At 52.5% G+C, this 18,679-nt stretch overlaps 1 long non-coding RNA gene across 1 annotated transcript; it reads left to right on the top strand.

The window, feature by feature from the left end:
• Positions 1-1,055: 1,055 nt before the first annotated feature.
• Positions 1,056-18,045, top strand: LOC106971503 (uncharacterized). Its single transcript, XR_003421541.2, has 5 exons — positions 1,056-1,961; positions 7,187-7,473; positions 12,175-12,258; positions 16,540-16,817; positions 17,269-18,045. It is a non-coding gene; the product is annotated as an uncharacterized LOC106971503 (long non-coding RNA).
• Positions 18,046-18,679: the final 634 nt, after the last annotated feature.

Below are 18,679 nucleotides of genomic sequence, written 5' to 3'. Positions count from 1 at the left end.
CTAGTTGTAAGATCTTGGGCGAGTTCCTCAGTTTCCCCACCAATAACATGAAGATGCTAACAATACCTAACCCAGTATGTTGCGGAGGCCGGATGAATTAATGCCCATAAAGTGCCTAGAACGGCATCTGGCGTGCAGTGAGTGCTCGGTAAAATGTGACCTGTTATCGTTTTAGAGTTTCAAGAGAGATGGGAGGCTCCGCAAATCTCAAAGTGGGGTTTATTGCTGATCGTGGCTGACAAGGCTGAGGTGGACTTAATCGGATTTAGCAACATAGGGAAATGGGACGTTTCTTGTAAAAAATAAGATAAAATAAAATAAAAGAGAAACATGACATTTCTTGGACCAGAGAGTTAGCGAAGCAATTCACCTGGGTTGCGGGTCTCGTCATTGTTGTTGGCGTGGGTGGCGCTTCTGCAGGCCCGGGACCCCGGCTGGTCCTTGCTCAGTCGCTGTTGTGGCTGCCCTACAACGTAGTGTTGTCCCCTTACTCTCCCATCCCCACTCTTCCAGAATATGGCCCCTTCTGCTTCTGCACCTCCCTCCCCTGTGGCCCTGCGAGGGGGTCTGTAGGTTGTTTTCACGGTGTAACATGACTTGGTGGGGAAAAGTCAGGGACAAATCACAGGCAGGTAAACACGTTCCCAGAGGCTCATGGAATTATCTCCGCCATTTTGCTGGTTTGTGGTTCCCGATTCCCTTTCTGAGGGATTCGGTTTCCTGCTCCTCTTTCCTATTCCTGGACACAGGGCTCCGCAAACCTCCCGTCCCTGTCCTCAGCGACTTCTTCCCCCTGAATTCCCCTGTTGCCTGCAGATCCAAGAAGGCTCCTCCAGAGATGTCTTTGCCATCCAATGCGGAGCCCGAGGCAAAGGTGACACGCTCAAGCTTTGTGTGAGGCGCAGTCCCAGGGCAGCGAGAGCGAGGGGAAAGGGGAGTGCCACAGACAGGGGAGAACACAAAGGCAAGGGGGTGCATTGCTGAGGCCACAGCGTCACAAGAGGACACCTGCTTGCTTGGTGTAAGACATCAGCTCAGAACGATCTACCCTGGGGAAGAAGGGACAGCTCCTTCTCATCTCCCGTCTCTCGTTGGCCAAAGTTGGCTCCGGAAGGGTGAACCCCTCTGCGCATCTTCTGGATGTGGGGCGCAGACCCCGGCTGATGGCTCACAGCACAGTGCTCCACCTGAGCCTGGACGTGGCAGGGAGCCGGAGCCTGGGTCTGCTCTGGTGGGACGGGGGTGCCGGAGCTGCTTCGGTGCCCCTGCCGAGGGTGCGATGGAGCCTGTGCGGGACCCCAGACCTCGCTGCAGGAGAGCTGGCAAAGACGAGAGGTTACGGGGACAGCGGCTGGCACTCTCCTCTGAGTAGATGGCCAGGTCGTCTTCGGGGGAGGCGGGTCGGTAGTGGCGATGTGGGTTGTGGGGGTCTGTCCTCTCTCTGGTGACTCAGAGACTTCCGTGAACTTCGTCTTGTGCCGTCACCATCTCAACCTGTGGCTTCCAAGGTCACTGCAATAGGGGAAATGAGGAAGGAACGAAGCTCCGGGGCTTTTTACCTCCTCCGCCATAAGGGGACACACTCGCTTCCGCCCATCATCCGTGTGGGGGGCTCAAAGGCCCCAGGCTGACTTCAGCTGGAGTGAGAAATGTAGAGCAGCACCTGCAGGGGTCTTGTGATCTCCGCCTGGCTCTCTGCACCCCCACCTCCTCCCGCTTCCCTCTCTGCATCCTGTATGGGAGGAGTTTACACAGGTGGGCAGTGTTTTTTCACATCTGTTGGGATCCCCGGCGGCACCCCCTTTGGAACCAGCCCTGGATCAGGCTTCCTGCAGCAGCCCCTGGTCAAGGACAGCCCAGCGTGGGCACTGATTCGACCCCCTGTGTGATTGGATACCTTTAGTGGGGGACTTGGCTGGACGGACCCCCCCCCCCCCCCCCCCAGTGTGGGCAAAATTTTCGTAAGTTGACTTTCTGCTTTTGCAAGAGTCAGGGTGGTGTGACGGCTTCCGTCTGGCTCTGGCTCCCTCCCCACTTCCCTTCCTAGGTGTTTCCTCCAACAAATCTCATGCACATCTAATAGCACCTGTTCCTCAGGGAACCCAGACTAACACATACATCATGATGACGCTATAGATAATTTCTAGCCCTGCTTTAAATAGTGCACTGTATTTTTTTTTCTATAAGTAAATATCGTTTCCTGTATTTTATTTGTTTACTTTTCTAGGGATCTTTTGCTTATTTATTTATTTATTTTTTCAAATCACAAATGCACTCAATCCATTTTATTTTCCTGAAGAGGCCTCTCCAGGAGCGCTCTGATCCCTCCTGCAGCCTGGAGTAGGGGTGGAGGTGGGGTGAGGGGTGTCCCCTGGGCCTGGATGCCACCTAGAAGCTAACTTTTTTTTTTTTTTTTTTTTTTTTTGGACTCTGTAAATATTTTCATTTTGGTCCTTCAGGTGGAAATAGTCCGATGGTATTCTGATTCTGGTTCTTTTGTGTGACCTTTCCTTCCCCTTTTCTATCTGGAAGCTGGTCGGATCTTCTCATCACATGTCTTAGTGTGGGTCTTCTTTCCTTTACTGTGCTGGGCACTTATGGCCCCTTTCTGTCTGAAGAGTTGGAAGTTACGAGACAGTGAATGATAAGAAGGGAGTCTCCTTCCACCCCCCATCTGCTGGCTTGTCGCTGTCTTCCCAAAGACCTTGTTGTTACCGGTTACTTGTGCACCTTCTGGAGATGGGCCGAGATGCAGGGGCGGCTTGTAGGCTGACATTACATTCCCGTTATCAACACTGCCTCAACCCCCTACCAGGTCTCTGGAAACATCCTTTTAATAGCACGACAGGATTCTAATATATGGATATACCGCGAAAAGGATTTAATCAATTCACTCTGGTGAGGTTTTAGGCTGTGTCTACTTGTTGGATTGTGAGTGGGGCTGTGATAAGTGTGCTGTAAATCTTTGTGGACATCTCCAATTAGTTCCTCATATTCTGTTTCCTAAAGTGTGTTCACATGTTGCGTCTCGCTTCTGGATGAGACCGGACATGGTCTTGGGTGGCTTCCTATTCTTTCCTCCCCACGGATGGTTGAGGACGGGACCCCGTTCCGCTGGTAATGAAGCATGAATGCCAGGGAACATTTGGTTGCCTTTTGCCCACACGCAGAGTACAGAAATTCCCTTCCTGCAAATCACTTTTTGCTAAAGGGAGGCTTTCTCACTCATGCCAGCTGACACCGTCTTCAGGCCCAGCTGTCCACACAAACTCAAAGCTGTGAGCTTTGGAAGTCACGATTTCCCCGTCCCTCTCTGAGTTTCTGAAGCAACAAACCCAGCAGAAATTACACACTTTCTCCTTCTCCACAAGTCCTGAATGCATGGAGAGTTCAGATGCTTCCAGCACATTCTGCCCTCAGTGAGGCCTGATGCACACAGGAGAAACACCGCCTTACGTTGGTTGGACAGTTTCCCTCTTTAAACTATTTTTATATCTAGAAACATCCAATCCCTCTCCACCTAGGTGAGGTTTCAGAGTGTCTTGCGGTTCCTCTTGATGGTTAAATGGCCTCACAGGGGTCAAGGTCACACAGTGATTTCAGGGCAGATCTGGGTCCTGATCCTTGACCTTCCAAGCCAACCTAGAGCTGATTCCACTTGGCAACGTGACAGGGCATGTTTTCAGAAAACTGAAAGAACCAGCAGAGAGTCAGAAGGAGATACTGGTGAAAAAATGGAGGCACTGGAGTCAGGGGGACATGACTGTGAATCCCAGACACTTCTCTTCTCTGAATCTTGGGTTCCTCTTCTGCAATATGGGACTAGTGCACTACCCCTCAGTGTTGTCATGAGCATTAAAACATGGACACTAAGTCTGGGAGGCTCAGTCAGTTAAGCATCTGACTTCGGCTCAGGTCATGATCTCATGGTTCACGAGTTCGAGCCCCTCATTGGGCTCTCTGCCATCCACAGGGAGCCCGCTTCAGATCCTCTGCCTCTTTCTCTCTCCCTGCCCCTCCCTTGATCACTTGCTACTCTCTCTCTCCCTCTCTCAAAAATAAATATTTATTTAAAACAATTTTTTAAATGTTTATTTATTTTTGAGAGAGGGAGAGAGACAGACCGTGAGCAGGGGAGGGGCAGAGAGAGGGAGACAGAATCCAAAGCAGGCTCCAGGCTGCGAGCCGTCAGCACAGAGCCCGATGTGGGGCTCAAAGTCACGGACCGTGAGATCATGACCTGAGCTCATGTCGGACACTTAACCGACTGAGCCACCGAGGCGCCCCTCAAAAATAAATATTTAAAAAATTAAAAAGAAAAAAGAAAAACAAAACACAGACACAAACACATCGATCACAGGCTTCTGCACAGCAAGTTTCTGAGTACGCGAATAGAGCTGTCGTGTGCTGACTTGAAATGCTGTGAAGAGACGGGTCAGAGTCTCCAGAACCACGGATGGTCATGGTTAGATGGACCTCCAGGAGGACAGTCCAGATCTAGAAAGGGAAGGGGATGCTGAGGGCAGCGCCACAATTTGAATCAAGAGTCTATCTTCCCACTGTTGTTCTGTTTACGACCCCACCGAGACGGCCCCGCCCAGGTTCCCCATGACCTTCTGCTTAGCAGCACACAGCCTAGTGAGGAGCACCCAACTCGTGCTTGGGAAGGCCAGCACGGCAGCTTTCAGATGCTCTGGAGAGACAGATCGGGGACAGCCCGGAGTCCGGGAGGGTGGGATGAGTCAGGGGTGCGCAGGAGGCTGACTCAGTGTGGGGGCCCAGTGACAAACTCCAGCAAGAGCTCAGGTTTGCCTGGGAACATCTCCGACAAGGCTTGGAGGCTGCTCAAGTCCTGGAACTCTTCAGCTGGGAGGGAGGGAGGTTGGATTTCATTCTGGTCAGTTACCTGTTTTATGGCGTCACAGCTCTTACGGTATCACATCTGCTCTGACCACGTTAACAGCGGTAACAAGCCAGCCCCTGAGTCTCTCATGTTAAATGTTGACATTAACGTTAACATGTCAACATGTTAAATGTTTCTTTCTTACTCACACTAAGTCTTTTGCAGGGGGGTCCTGGCCAGCCAGTGGCCTTCTATAGGGTTACTCAGGATCCCGGGCTCCTTCCGTGTTGGGGCTCTGCCCGTCCCGAGAGGCCGCTGCCGGACCTTCTGGATTCAGCCAGCACAGGAGGAGGAGGCTATGGGAGACTTTTTTCTGTGGGCCAGGCCTGGCAGTGTCCCCAGCACGTATATCCATAGGCCAGAGCTCAGTCCCATGGCTGACAGTGCAAAGAAACCAGGAAACGCAGACAAACTGTGTGGCTTGGGTGACGTGAAATGGGTTTTGGGAACACAACGCATTCCCTGTATGTGCATCCCTCTGCGCCTAGAAAATGAGTTCTTTAGGAGGCTGGGACTGTGTGGTGTTTGCCCCACGTTCCTGGGCCCGGCAGGGTATGTGGCATCAGGAGGGTACTCGACACACGGATGGAAAGCATCTAACGCTTTGGCTTTGTCCTGGTTTGGGGCTCTGTCCCCCCTCTCCGGACTCGGTGACTAGCCCCAGCTTTCTCTGGGTGGGTGGTCACCCTGGCTTTTCCTGTTTCTGGCTTCTATCCTGGCTCTGATCTCTCCACCTTGAACCTCAGCCCTGGGCCCGTCCACCCCCTGCAAGGGACAGGAGGACCAGACAACCAGAAAGAATGCCCCCCCCCCCCCCGTCCCTCCGCACCCTCAAATCACTCCAGTTCCTGTCGCTATGCCAGCCTTCTAGCTCGAGCAGGCCTCCACCCGAAATACCGTGTCTGGAAGCTTTTCCAGCAAGAAGACAAGCCTGGCCTGTATCAGGGCTGTCCGTGTCGGATCAGAGATGGCCCGGCTGGGAACTGACCATCAGTCTGACCCACAAAGCCAACGGGGACCTGAGGGCCCCGCAGCTGCGGCCTGGGCCGGGCTGACAAGGTCCCTCCCAGGCCCGGGCCCGCGGGCAGCCTGTCCTCATGCTGGTCCCTTGTCAGCCTCGGATCCAGATAGAGCGACTCCCAAGGGTGAGAACGAGAAAACAAACAGCTCCCAGCACACCGCCCAATGTTTTCCAGCTTGGAGAAAGAACGCCAGTTCAAAGGGCTGCCCTAGTTTCCAGCAACGAGCTTTCCCGCAGGGAGGTGGGAGCATGTTGTGTTGATGGAGCACAAGGGAACATCAAAAGGGATGTTTTGGAGACAGAGATGAGAGGTGGGCTTTTGATAAAGAACGTTGACTTCTTCTCTGGAAAGGAAAAAAAGGAAATTTGGGGCATGAAAAGAATCAGGATGGGATGAAGAATAATCGCCACTTTTTGGTCTAATCTATGCCAAGCACTTTACCTTTTCTGCCATCGGAGTCATCCACCGGAGAGCCTGTGAGGTGAGCGTATTGTCGATATTTTATGGATGAGGAAACTGAAGCTGAGAGAGGTCCCGTAACTTGAGCGAGGTCACACGGCTGTAAGGGGTTGAGCTAGGAGAGAAACACAGGACTTCGCTGATGGCAAAGCTGATTTCTGCCCTGCTGTTTCACAGTCCTGGATTCCAGATTTTTCTGCCATGATAACAAAGTGCCTGCCATCCCCGCTTAGACTTTTTCATCTGGGGTATTTGTGCCCCGAACCATTTTGCATTGCTTCTCAGTTAAGGCTCACAAAAATCGTATGGAAAGGGCGTGATTATTTTCCAAGTTTTTTGAGGGGGAACAAACCCAGAGACGCTGAGTAACTTGTCCAAGGTCCTGGGGCCCGTAGGTGGTGGGAAGAGCACTGGAATGCCCCCGTCTGACCCCGAACCAGGGCTTGTCCCTCTCCGCCGGGGGCTGGCACGCTACAGCCCCCGGGCCGGACCGAGCTGGCCGCCTCTTCTTGTAAGGGTTGTGAGGCCCCCCCCTTTTTCTCTTGACATCTTTAAGAATTGTTGTTACATTGTAAATGATTATAAAAAGTCAAAAGAAAAATGCTATTTGGTGACATGTGAAACTTACACAGGTTAACATTTTAGGGTCTGTCTATAAAAAAGTCTTATTGGAACACAGCCACTTCTGTTGTTTCCTTGCTGTCTACAGCTGCTTTTGTACTCCCGTGGCTGAGTTGAGTCATTGTGAGAGAGATCGTGTGGCCGGCAAAGCCTCAAGTATTTACTATCTGGCCTTTTGCAGGAAGAGCCCGCTGTCCTCTGCTTTACCGCGTCCTGTGGAAGAAGACAAAAGGGGGGCATCGCCACTAACTACAGAGAGCAGGGCGTCCAGTCTCCGTCTTGCAGGAGGAGCTGGGCCAGGCTGAAGGGAACATTGGCCTCTTTCCTGTTGATGGTACACAGCAGGCTCATCCTCCAGAGATGCCACCCGGGAGAGCCCAGCGGGGGCAGCTCTGAGGTTGCCGGCATGGCCCAGCGTATGGCCAACGCAGGGAATCAGGTGCCTGGGGACTCAGGGGCCGCCTCAAGGTAAGGGACAGGCAGGAAGGTGGTGAGAGGGCCTAGGACCTAGGGGGGACCAGAGTGTGCATGTGCTGAGTTGGCAGGAGTTGGGGGTGAGGTGGGTAGGGGCCGGCAGGTGCCTCGGACTGGCCCATGAGGCTGGCTTTGGGTGGGTGATGGGGTTGTGGAGCAGATGTCACACTTTGTCCTCATGGTGACGGAGGAGGACAGGCTGACCATCAAGGCTTTAAGTCCAGTTGTAGAGCGTTCCGGAAGCTTTGGCCCTGTGCCTGCAGACGGGTCGTTGGCCCGCTCCAGGGCGTGGTGATCTGAACTTGGCCCCCGTCAGTCTCTGGCGGGGAGGGCTGTGAGCACTGCAGGGCACGGTGCATGCCGGGGCTCTGTCCTGCCCTTCTTCCGTGTGCTGGAAGGATGCGCCACACGTATTTCCTCTGACCTTCTAGGAGGGCTGAAGACGAAACGTCCCTTGCCCTCTGTGGAAGGGGACCTTTTCATTCCTGTAAAAGATTGAGACTCTGGGTATAATGAGTGACGAAAATCCCCACGAAAAAGTAAGAGTGAGGCTGGCGTCTGAGGGAGGAGACCATGCTCTTGGAGCTGGAGGAGCTGGAAGGGAGGGGGGGGTGCCTGCCACCTGCAGCACATCCCCTCGAGCAGGGTGCTGTGGGCACAGGAGGGGTCCAAGGGTCGGGGAGCTTTGAAATCTGGTCCTGTTCCTTGGCAGGGCTTAGAGAGAAGGCGGAGCAGGAAGGCAGGCGAGAAGGTTAGAAGAGGGGACCCCAGGTCTTGGGGGGCTCGTGCTGTTCGAGGTGTCTTAGTGCCCAGGTTGTTCAGGGACAGCCCCAGACTGGAAGAGGCCCCCTGCTCTCTGGGAGCTGCCCGGGCCTCCGGGATTGTGTGCACCTTACAGTGTGGACGAGCCCCACGGCGAGCAGGACGGAGTGTGCCGCGGCCCCACGCGGTAGGGGCACAGAGTGCAAACTAGGCTGCGTGCAAAGAGTGGAAGAGTGGCATTTCCTAAGCCTCTGAATCTTTGGATTGATGGTCGTGTGTGCTACACAGGGGGAGTGCTCAGCACAGCTCAGCAAACACGGGACACTCATGCTTGCTCCTCCCTCCCCATTGTTCCTCCTCCCCCTCCGCCCCTCCCCCTGCTTCCCCTCCCCCCTCCTACTCCTCCCTCTCCTCTTCCTTCCTCCCCTCCTCCCCCTCCTCCCCCTTCCTCCTCCCCCTCCCTCCTCTTCTTCCCCTCCCCCTCCTCCCCTCCTTCTCTCCTCTCCCTCCTCCTCTTTCTTCCTCTCCTCCTCATTATTTATTTATTTATTTTGAGAGAGAGAGAGAGCAGGCGAGGGGCAGAGAGAGAGGGAGAGACAGAATCCCAAGCAGAGCCCGATGGGGGCTTCATGTCATGAACCGTGAGATCATGACCTGAGCCCAAATCAAGAGTCGAACGCTTAACTGAGCCACCCTGGCCCCCCCACCTCCTTGTTTTCATCATGATGATAAGACAAGGCTACGTTTTGACTCCCAGTTTTCCTGATGATGTGACTCCTTGTAAATCAACAGCTATTAAGAACTTTCTAGGTGCTCAGTTCTTTGGTCGGTCCTGCTGGGGAGAGCTAAATACAGACACGGTTTTGGGGCACAGCAGAAACTCTGGAGACCGGAACAGTAAGCAGTGACACAGAGAGTGTAGAATTGTGCGCCATAACCTAAGAAGCGGCTGTCACAGGAGGGACGGGTCCACGGGGGCTGGGGCAGATTCTCAGCATCAGGGACTGAAGAAAAAAGCCAGAGATCACCAAGTGCAGCTCCCTTATCTTATAGGTGAGGAAACTGAGGCCCAGAGACGCCCAGAAGGGCCTGGTGACTGGCCTGAGGTCACACAGTAACTTGGTGATAAAGGTAGAACTTGAGTATGATTGTCTGGATATTAGACTATGATGCCGGTTAAACTAATAATGGAGATCATGGTCAACATGTACGGAACACGCCCTGTGTGTCATCCATCATGCAAAGCACTTTATTTGAATCGCTTTACGTGACGCTTCTGTGACTGCCCGTGCTTATGGACACAAGCCTGCTTTCCTGAGCAGGAGCCTGGCCGGCTGACCCCAGCCAGCCTGTGTGGACAAATCTCCCTTCACCCCAACCTCTGCAGTCTTCACTTGTGTCAACTGTGAGCGTTTCCTTGCACACCCTCCTTCTTCCCCACATCCCCCTTCGTCCCGGTTTACTCTCCCTTTTTCAGCCACTGCCACCTGGGGTTGGGATTCTCCTTGGAAGCCTGTCTCCCAGGACTTGGCACTTGGTCCCAAAGGATGTGTGGGGACGCTCGCGGGAGGCTGAGTGAATGGTGCCTCCATACCGAGTGGGAAGGGGAGAGCCGAGGGCATGGGTGGGAGCCTATGGGGCCCCTGGGAGCTCGGTGGAGCACCCATTGTTCCCTGTTCATCATCTGCTGCTCCCCAGGTTTATTGAGCAGCATTGGCCGAGGGCCGGCAGGTGGGGCAGAGGGGCAATGGCACGAATGAGTATAAAGCAACGTAGAGAGCGTGAAGAACCATGGGGGAGGCGCACTGGGCGTGAGAGATGACGGTTATTCCCACCCATGGCCATCAGGGATGGTTTCTCATGGGATCCCTTCTGGGTCTGGAAGGCGGGGAGGTTGAATACGTGCAGAGATGGTGGGAAAAGGAATCCGTGCCCAGGGGGTTATGAGAGCGTGTGTAAGGTGAGAGAGAAGTTGAGAGGCAAGAAGGAAGACCGGGGGGCCGACTTAAGTGTGAATAGACAGAAGGCATCTGTGGGGTGGGGGTGGTAACAGGGACCTCTAACCCTTACCGAGCACCTGCGACACGCCAGACTCACTTCTGAGAGCTTTCAGTGCCGCAACTCGTGTTTTCCACGCAACATCACCCCACTTTACCACTGAGGAGACTGGGACACAGAGACGTGAAGTACCAGCCTAAGGTCACACAGCCCGGAAGCAGTAGCTTGGGAGTCAAATCTGCCAGGCCGGGTTTTGGCCTGTTTCACTCCTCTGCCTCTTGAGCGGACTGGAAGGGAACGGAGAGCGGGGGGGCGAAGGGGAAAAAGGAACCCTGTGTCGAGGAACTTTGACCAATTCTTAGATGGCCAGCGGATCTTCTCATCCACAAAACGCCTGGCCTGTCGTTGGAACCACGAGCTCCCCTGTGTCCTTGAGGGGACGCTCCCAGCTTGCAGCCCTGGAATAAGTCAGGTGGGGTCTCCAGGGCCCGTGGGGCAGGGATGCCTGCAAGATTCTTCTGGGTCTCAGAGATCTTCCAGAAATGCAGTATCTGATGTAGCAACAGCCTTCCTCCCCCTGGTCATCCCTAGGCCCCTGCGTGTCTCCTTTTGTTTATGATTACTGAAGGCATTTGCATGAAAACAGGGTTTTCTTAGTCTTCTGAGGGTTCCGCTTCCTGCTGCCGGTTCTTACCTGAAGCCATAATTCTCCATTTGTGGCTCAATAACCATCTCCCGGGGGCTAATTATGGGCCATATGCTCCTGGGGCTGGTGTGCTGGAAAGGCAGACTGGCATGCTCGGTGTGTCCGTCTCCTGTACTTCTCTCTCTTTTGGACTTGCTGGCTCAAACCTGTCCTCCACAGCGTGTCCCCAGGGCGCCTCGAGACTGTTTTCTTCCTCAGGTGGTGTTCCGTTTTGCAGACGACCCCGGCTGGGCTTAACTGGGCCTTCACTAGTCTGCCTGCCAGCATCTCAGTGTTGACCAGTTGGCAAAAAATCAACAGAAGGGCAGATGACGTCTGCTGTCTAAACCCCCTCCAGGTCGGGTGATGAAGTGGAAAGAGCTCTGGCCTGGGATCAGGGGAAGTGGAGAGCTCCTGGCTTTGTTGGGAAATTGCTGTTATGACTTTGGAGAAATCTCTTTACCCTTCTGGTTCTTCGTTTTTTCCTTATGTAAAGGAGTGATTTTGGTTCGATCAGTGGTTTCTAACCTGATTCCTAGGTGTCTGAAAAGATAGTGATGGGCGCAGGGGGGCCTTGAAAACAGCTTTGAACTCCCTCTAACCACTAGCTCCTAGAGAGAAGGGATCGCTGCCTATTCACTGAGTCTCCGTTATCTAGGACACTGTTTGGCACAGAAGGTGCGGACAATGAATGTTTGTTGGAATATGAAGGCCTTTCAGAAAGCCCAACAAAAATTGTCCTTTGGTGCTGACAAACCTGGGCAGGCTAACAGAAACCTTGGACTCTTTAATGACCAGCATGACGTTAAAGATGAACTACTCTTTTTTTTTTTTTTTTTTGTCTCTGCATAACTGCCTCTAACTTAAGCAGGAAAGGAATCGGTGGGAGCCAAGGCATCTGAGAACACAGGTGATTTCAGCGGTCAAGGTGGGAGGTGCGATCGGTCCAGCTGAGGTGATGTGACTGCCCAACTGCCTGCTGGGAATAGACACTATCTAGCTCTCTTAGGCTTCCATGGACTTTGTTCCCACCAAGACTATCATAGGCTTGGGGATTTCTCCAAAAACAGGAAGGAAATTTGGATTCCAGGCAGCCAAAACATGACAAAGGACCACTGTGCCTGTAACCCTGGTCCTGTCGCAGTTAACTGGATCTCTGCTCCGTAGCCGGTGGGTGGATTTGACGAAGGGAATGAGAAGACAAACTTATGTCTGCATTTTGATGTAGAAAAATGTCTGTGTGCCTGCAGTCTATGTGAAAGAAATGATAACGGGATGCTTGTGGATGAAGATGGGCTTATCTCTTGCCTACAAAGCTGGGGTTTTCCGCCAAGGTAAGTAAAGACATTCCCCTGTTGAGACACAGACACAGGTGCTAAGGGAGACTCACCTTTTCTGTATCTCTAGTTGTTCAGGGGGAGCTCCGGGGACCAGTCTTGTCTGGCTCCCCATCTCGCCGGGCCGCATGGTCCCAAACTGATTTACTTCACTGGGATTTTGTGAGCTCAAGTGAGGTCCTGGGTTCGAACGTTATCGCTAACCTTAAACGTGCTCATGTTGCCAATAACAGTCCACAACAATGCCAGTGATCACCAGTATCTGGTTTGGTGTTTATCTGGGCAGCGTGGGTTGGCAGCGGTCCACGAGGAAACACCTTCCCTTTTCCTTCTTCTCGCTGGCGTTCTTTGCGTTCCTTTGATCTGTGCAGTGGACATACGCCATTTACAGCTGTCCGATACCTTTTGGGCAGTCTCGCTACCCCTGAATTATTTTGAACATTATGACTCCCGCCTTTGCATGGAAGAACCCAGAAAATTTGCGTCCCGAGGATTGCTTTGAGCCAGGGTAACGGCAGAGGACCTAGGCCCCTGTATGTAGTTAGGTGAACTTCTCTGGGACTTGGAATCAAAAATATGAGGTCCTTGTCCAGAAAGCGTGGAGCTATTTGGTGGTTTGGGGGCGGCAGTGGTGGAATTTCTGGCTGCTAGTTGTGGTCGTGGTAACGGCTGCATAGTGATGTTTGTTAGAGAATCCTCACAGGGGTGTTTGGACTCGGCAGAGTCAGATTCCATTTTTACTCTTCTCAAAGATATTCTGAGTTATTGGGTACGTTTCATATGTTCCTTTCCTGCTTGCATTAGGCAGGCTGTTTGCAGCTAAAAATCCTTCCCAGTGTTGGAATTGCATGTGGAGTGGGTTCCAAAAGTTGCAGAACCTATGCTGTGTTTAGAAGGGGCTTAGCGGAGGTGGTCAGGCATCAGGAGGCAAGGATTCACCCAAGGTCAGCTAGAGACAGGATGGCCTCGTGTTCCTGTTGGCAAACCCACATCAGCTGCGCCCTACACGGCTAACCTTTGCCAGCTCATCCTTGGGACACTGACCTCTGTCAGTGGAAGCGGCAGGGTTGAGGGCAGTAGTTTGGGCGTCTCCTTTGTCGCTTTGACTCCTGCTGATACCCTTGCCCTCAGGGTCTGTGCTTCTATCCCTTCATGGAGGGATAGAAGTTGTGAGATCAATAATGATTTTACCTTTTCACAAGTAGATGTTACAGTGTTTGAAAATGTGTGGAAAGGTAAAGACTAATGGTGGAAACAAGTGACAGAGGGAGGCATAAAGATGGAGAGAGAGAGAGAGAGAGGGAGAGAGAGAATGACAAATAAGAAAGAGAGGGAGAGACAAAGACGCAAAAAGTGAGAGAGATGGAAAAAGGGCCTTGTCTATGTCAGGAATAGTCCCTGGTGAGTTGGCTTCTGTGGTAACCAGCCTCTGTGATGGCCTCAATGAGCCCCGTTTCTGGTTTTCACTCCCCATGTAGTTCTTTTTCACGTTGTATCGGGCTGGCCTGTGTGACAAATAGAGGATGGTGGAGGTCACAGCGGTGATTCCCAAGGCTACGTCATAGAATACATTGTCGCTTCTGCCTTGGCCTCTTGGATGGTTCTCTCTGCAGGAAGCCAGCCGCCATGTTGGAAGGACACTAACACGGCTCCGTGGAGAGCCCGCATGAAGAGGAACCAACTTGGCAGTTGCGACTTGCTGGCCCCGGGAGCGAGCCTCCTGGGAAGTGAGTCTTGTGGCCTCAGTCCATCACTGAGATGGCTGGACACCAGCTGGTACCTGGCAGCAATCACCTGAGAGAGCCTGAGCCGGAGGCGCCTCACCAGGCCGCGCTTGCTCCTTGATCTGCAGAGCTGAGGGAGCTAATGAGTGATTACTGTTGTTTTGAGCCATCGGATGTCAGGTTATTTGCCACGCAGCACTAGATACTCAATATAGTTCCCTTGCTGCCCTTCCTTTTGGTAAAAATGCTCTGGAGTCTGAGGTAGGGGCAGACAATGGACGTGTTCGGGAACCTCTCATCTTCTTCCATGGGTGTTATTGTTCTGCTTCGTAGACTCACTCATTCGTCACTTAGTAGAAATTCCTCTTGGGCTCTGGTAGATAACGGAACATTATTTCTGTTTCTCCGTATTATTGCACCTTTAATTCTCCTGGGTCTATTTTCGTAAGCATTTCAATGGGAAGGTGGAAAAGGATGAATCCCAAGCTGGTATCTTGCTGTTCTCTTAGACAGGGAATCAAAAATCTATAACTGCTTCTACGGTTTTGCTTTTGCGTTCCATCACTGCACATTTTTGAGCACATATTTCCGAACCATTTTTTCTTGCTCGTTTGTTCATTTATTTATTAGTCACATGTACCATTGGATTGTTTTATCATATGTTAGAAAGCCTACGTAAAATATGCATTTAGAAAGGATGAGAGAAAAATACATAGAAATTCTAATATTTTCTTTTTTCTGCTTAAATGGTTGTCTTGGGCACCGCTGGTCAATGTGTCCCTTCTCCCACTTTGGACACCACTGGTCTCCCATACGGTTAGCTTTTTATGTTCACGTATTGCCTGTATGTTATTTAAGGGAAGAGGTTTTACTTTATTTATCTTTTCCAAGATTATAGGGTTCCTGCTTCATTCAGGCTTCTTTTTAAAAAAAATTTTTAAACATTTTTATTTATTTTTGAGAGACAGAGTGTGAGTGGGGGTGGGGCAGAGAGAGAGGGAGACACAGACTCTGAAGCAGGCTCCAGGCTCTGAGCTGTCAGCACGGAGCCCGAGGCGGGGCTCGAACTCACTCACGGACCGCGAGATCATGACCTGAGCTGAAGTCGGATGCTCAACTGACTGATCCACCCAGGCGCCCCCATTCATGCTTCTTAAAAGAAAGAATAATAAACGAATGAATGCATGAATGGACGAATACGTAAAGACATGACCGAATCGTGGGATTTAATCTTCTCCAAGTTACAGAGCCCCTCTCTGCCACATTTGCTGAGAACAGCCTCAGTGCTAAGTACACCCTTGGAGGACAGGTCTGGACTTCTTTCTTTCTTTCTTTCTTTCTTTCTTTCTTTCTTTCTTTCTTCTTTCTTTTTTTTTTAATGTTTTTATTTATTTTTTTGAAGGAGAGTGAGAGAGAGAGAGAGCATGAGCAGGGGAGGAGCAGAGAGAGAGAGGGAGACACAGGCTCTGAGCTGTCAGCACAGAACCCGATGCGGGGCTCGAACTCACAAACTGGGAGATCATGACCTGAGCCGAAGTCGGACGCTTAACCGACTGAGCCACCCAGGTGCCCCTGGACTTACTTCTAAGACAAATTGTGTTCTGTTTTCCCTATCCATCCCAACCCATACCGTGCCACATGCAGGCCCCCAAATCACACCCCCGCACACCATAGTTTTCTCCCTTTCCTTCAAGCTGTCTTCCAGGCCCGGCTCTCTGGCAAATAGCTGTCACCAGCGAAGACCTTTCTAGTGAGTACATATGTGGGGGAGGATTTTCCTGGCCCTTAACTAGCTTGCCTCACCAGGACTCAGGCTGTCTGGGTTTCTGTCTTCTAACATTTCCTGGGGCCAAGGAGCTGTGGCCGACACAATTATAACCAGCCCGTCAGGTCTCTTCGTTTGGCTGGGCATCTCTCTTCCGCATCCGTCGGCTTAGATCCTCGTCCCCATTTATGCCTTCCGAGTGACCTAGTGAGTTAGAGTCAATGTTGCTGTTTCCCTGCTGCAGCCCCATTCTGCACCTCACTGGCTCTTCTGGCCTGGGGTTGTGCAAGCGACTGGGCACGTGGAAGAAGGCGCAAAGGGCCAGCTTCTCTGGGAGCACGCTGGCTTTGTTCTCTCCGTGTGCACGTGCGTGCGCATGCATTCAGAGAGTTACGAGAGGGATGTACTTAGCGGGATTTAGAAAGTCTTAGTTTGAACTCTGATCCCTGGATTCTTTGTTGTTGGGCCTTGGCCCAGACAGCTCATTCAGGACCAATGGATGGGAGTCTTTGGGGACATACCTGGGGACATACAATCACAACGGAGTCTTGTGCTGGACATGCTCCTGGCCGCCCTGAACTTTTGAATGCTGGGACGATCTCGGTTAGGCCCCCAAATCTCAGTGGTTGGAAACAACAAAATTTATTTCTCACTAATGTCTCTGTGTCCATCATGGGACATCTGGGGGTCTGCTTCGCTCTGGGACTCAGGCTGCCCTGGGGGCCACCAACTGCCAGGACAGGGAAGAGAGAGTGCAGACAAATCACACGGTGCCACTGATTTTCACAGATGTTTCAGTCACTTCTGCTCCTGTTTCGATGACCAGAGCAAATCACAGGGGATGGCGGCCTTCCAGGAGGGGCTGAGATGTACCATATTACCACGTGACCAGAAGGGAAAACCATGAAATATGTGAACAGTGCTCGTGACGGTCCATATCCTTTCCTTCTTCTGGATCCTTTCCTGGTTTCCGAATTCTGCGCTTCTAAGATGGGAGTCAGAAACTCACTGTGGTGGACAGGATAATACTCCACACAAAGATGTCCACGTCTTAATCCCCAGAACCCGTGAGTATGTCCTCTATGACAGAAGAGGCTTTGCAGGTGTGATTAAATTAGGGGGCTTGAGATGGGAAGATTATCTGGGATTATCCCGGTGGGCCTGATGTAACCACAGGGATCCCTATAAGGAAAGAGGGAGGCGGGAGAAGCAGAGTCAGAGATGTGAGGATGAACACAGACGTTGGAGCGATTGCTGTAAAGAGGCTCGTGGGCCCAGGAATGCAGGCAGCTGGGTTCTAAAGAAGCTGGAAGAGTGGAGGCTGGGTGGCGGTCGTGGGGCTCTAGAGTGACTATCGCTCGCTCCAGAGAAGTGACACGGGCACATCTCTACAAGAAGGCTGAACTGGGGGGGGGGGGGGGGTGGGATAACATAGTTCACTTTGCTTTTATGATTACATGGAATCATTTCCCTCTTTTGCCCCATTGAAGACATATTTGGATTACTTACCCAACACAGGATCAACAACCCCCTTTGGCCTATGTGGTAATGCCTCCGAGACTTTCACCAACGTCATGACTTCGGATTCAGAGCATGGTGCCACGAGTTCACCAGAACTGGGCTGCCCCCACTGATGAGTATTTCAGTGTCTTTTGCTATGTGACACCCAGCGACATACGGCCACAGCATTTATCTCGTGTTCACCGGCCTTCCCGGAGACTGGGTGTACGATGGCCAGGCCGATCTGGGCTGTGCTCTGCTGGAGGTTCTGGTTCAGCCTGCGGGTCGGGCTCAGGTCCAGGTTCTGGGCCAGAGGGACGGCAGCTCCCGCAGGGACGCTTGGGTCACGGTGGATCACCGGAGCACAGAAGCCAGCACAATGGCAGCCAGGCTCACTTTGTCTCTGCTCCTGTTAGGACAGCTAACACCCCATGGACTAGAGCAGGGCACGCGGTTAAGCTGAAGCCAGGGTGTGGCAAAGAGGGGGATGCAGGGCTGGCACTGGGGGTGCCAAGAGTTGGTCCTAATTCAACTGTCACAATAGAGAAGGAAGTGTAGGCTCGGGGAAATTCAGGTTATTTTCCTGGATCTCATGGTAAGTCAGTCGTATGGGTTGAGGCCACTTCTCTATTCGTTACCCTACGTTGCCAGCACGGCAGGCTCACGGAAACTTCCGGCAGGTAACCTTCTGTGCACTACCCCCTCATCTTGCCCTGGCCTTGTCTTTCTGTTTCGGGGGCTTGTCTGTATCCAAACTGCAGCGTGTCACCAGCTCAGCTGTCCGTCCATCCCTCTGGGGGAATGCTCTTTCTCTCTCCGATGAACTCCATACCCCTGGCTCGGATGACGTGTCTCTCTTGGGGCCTTTGTCTACTCCTCTGTAAAGAGATACAGTTGTCTGTCACATGATGAGGGGTGGCAGCGGCATCGCTTTGCTAGCAATTTGCAGGCTGTTCGAGCCCCTCTTCTGTGACGTGGCGCCCTGCTGGCCCTCAAGTGCTGGGGCGATGGTGTGGCCAGGAACACGGGCCGTGCGTCAGGCACATTCAGAGCAGGGGACTGTCTGTGAGGCAGGGGCCGGTCCTGCTCTGAAGACCCCGGACCGCCCAGACCCGACATGGGGGTGGGGTGTCATGGGGTGACCCTGTAAGTGGAGGCTGGCGTGGGGCAGGGGGGTCTGGAGGGATCGTGGGGACCGGGTGGCTGAGGGTATTCCTGTCACCAGATGTAGTTCACTTGCATAAGCGTTTCTTGAGCCCGGCAATGTGCCAGCACCTCGGCCGGGAACTGAGCTCTTAGGACACAGGAGAGACAGCTCCTGCCCTCAGGAAGCTTCGGGGCTAGTAGGGGGAGCTGAGGACATTAAATGAACGGTTGCGTTCTTCAAACGTGGCAAGAACCATGCAAACGAGAGAAGAGTTGTTTGAGC

Source organism: Acinonyx jubatus, chromosome F2, assembly GCF_027475565.1.
Source record: "Acinonyx jubatus isolate Ajub_Pintada_27869175 chromosome F2, VMU_Ajub_asm_v1.0, whole genome shotgun sequence".
NCBI classification, from domain to species: Eukaryota; Metazoa; Chordata; class Mammalia; order Carnivora; family Felidae; genus Acinonyx; species Acinonyx jubatus.
This window is presented reverse-complemented; position numbering and strand designations above follow the sequence as displayed.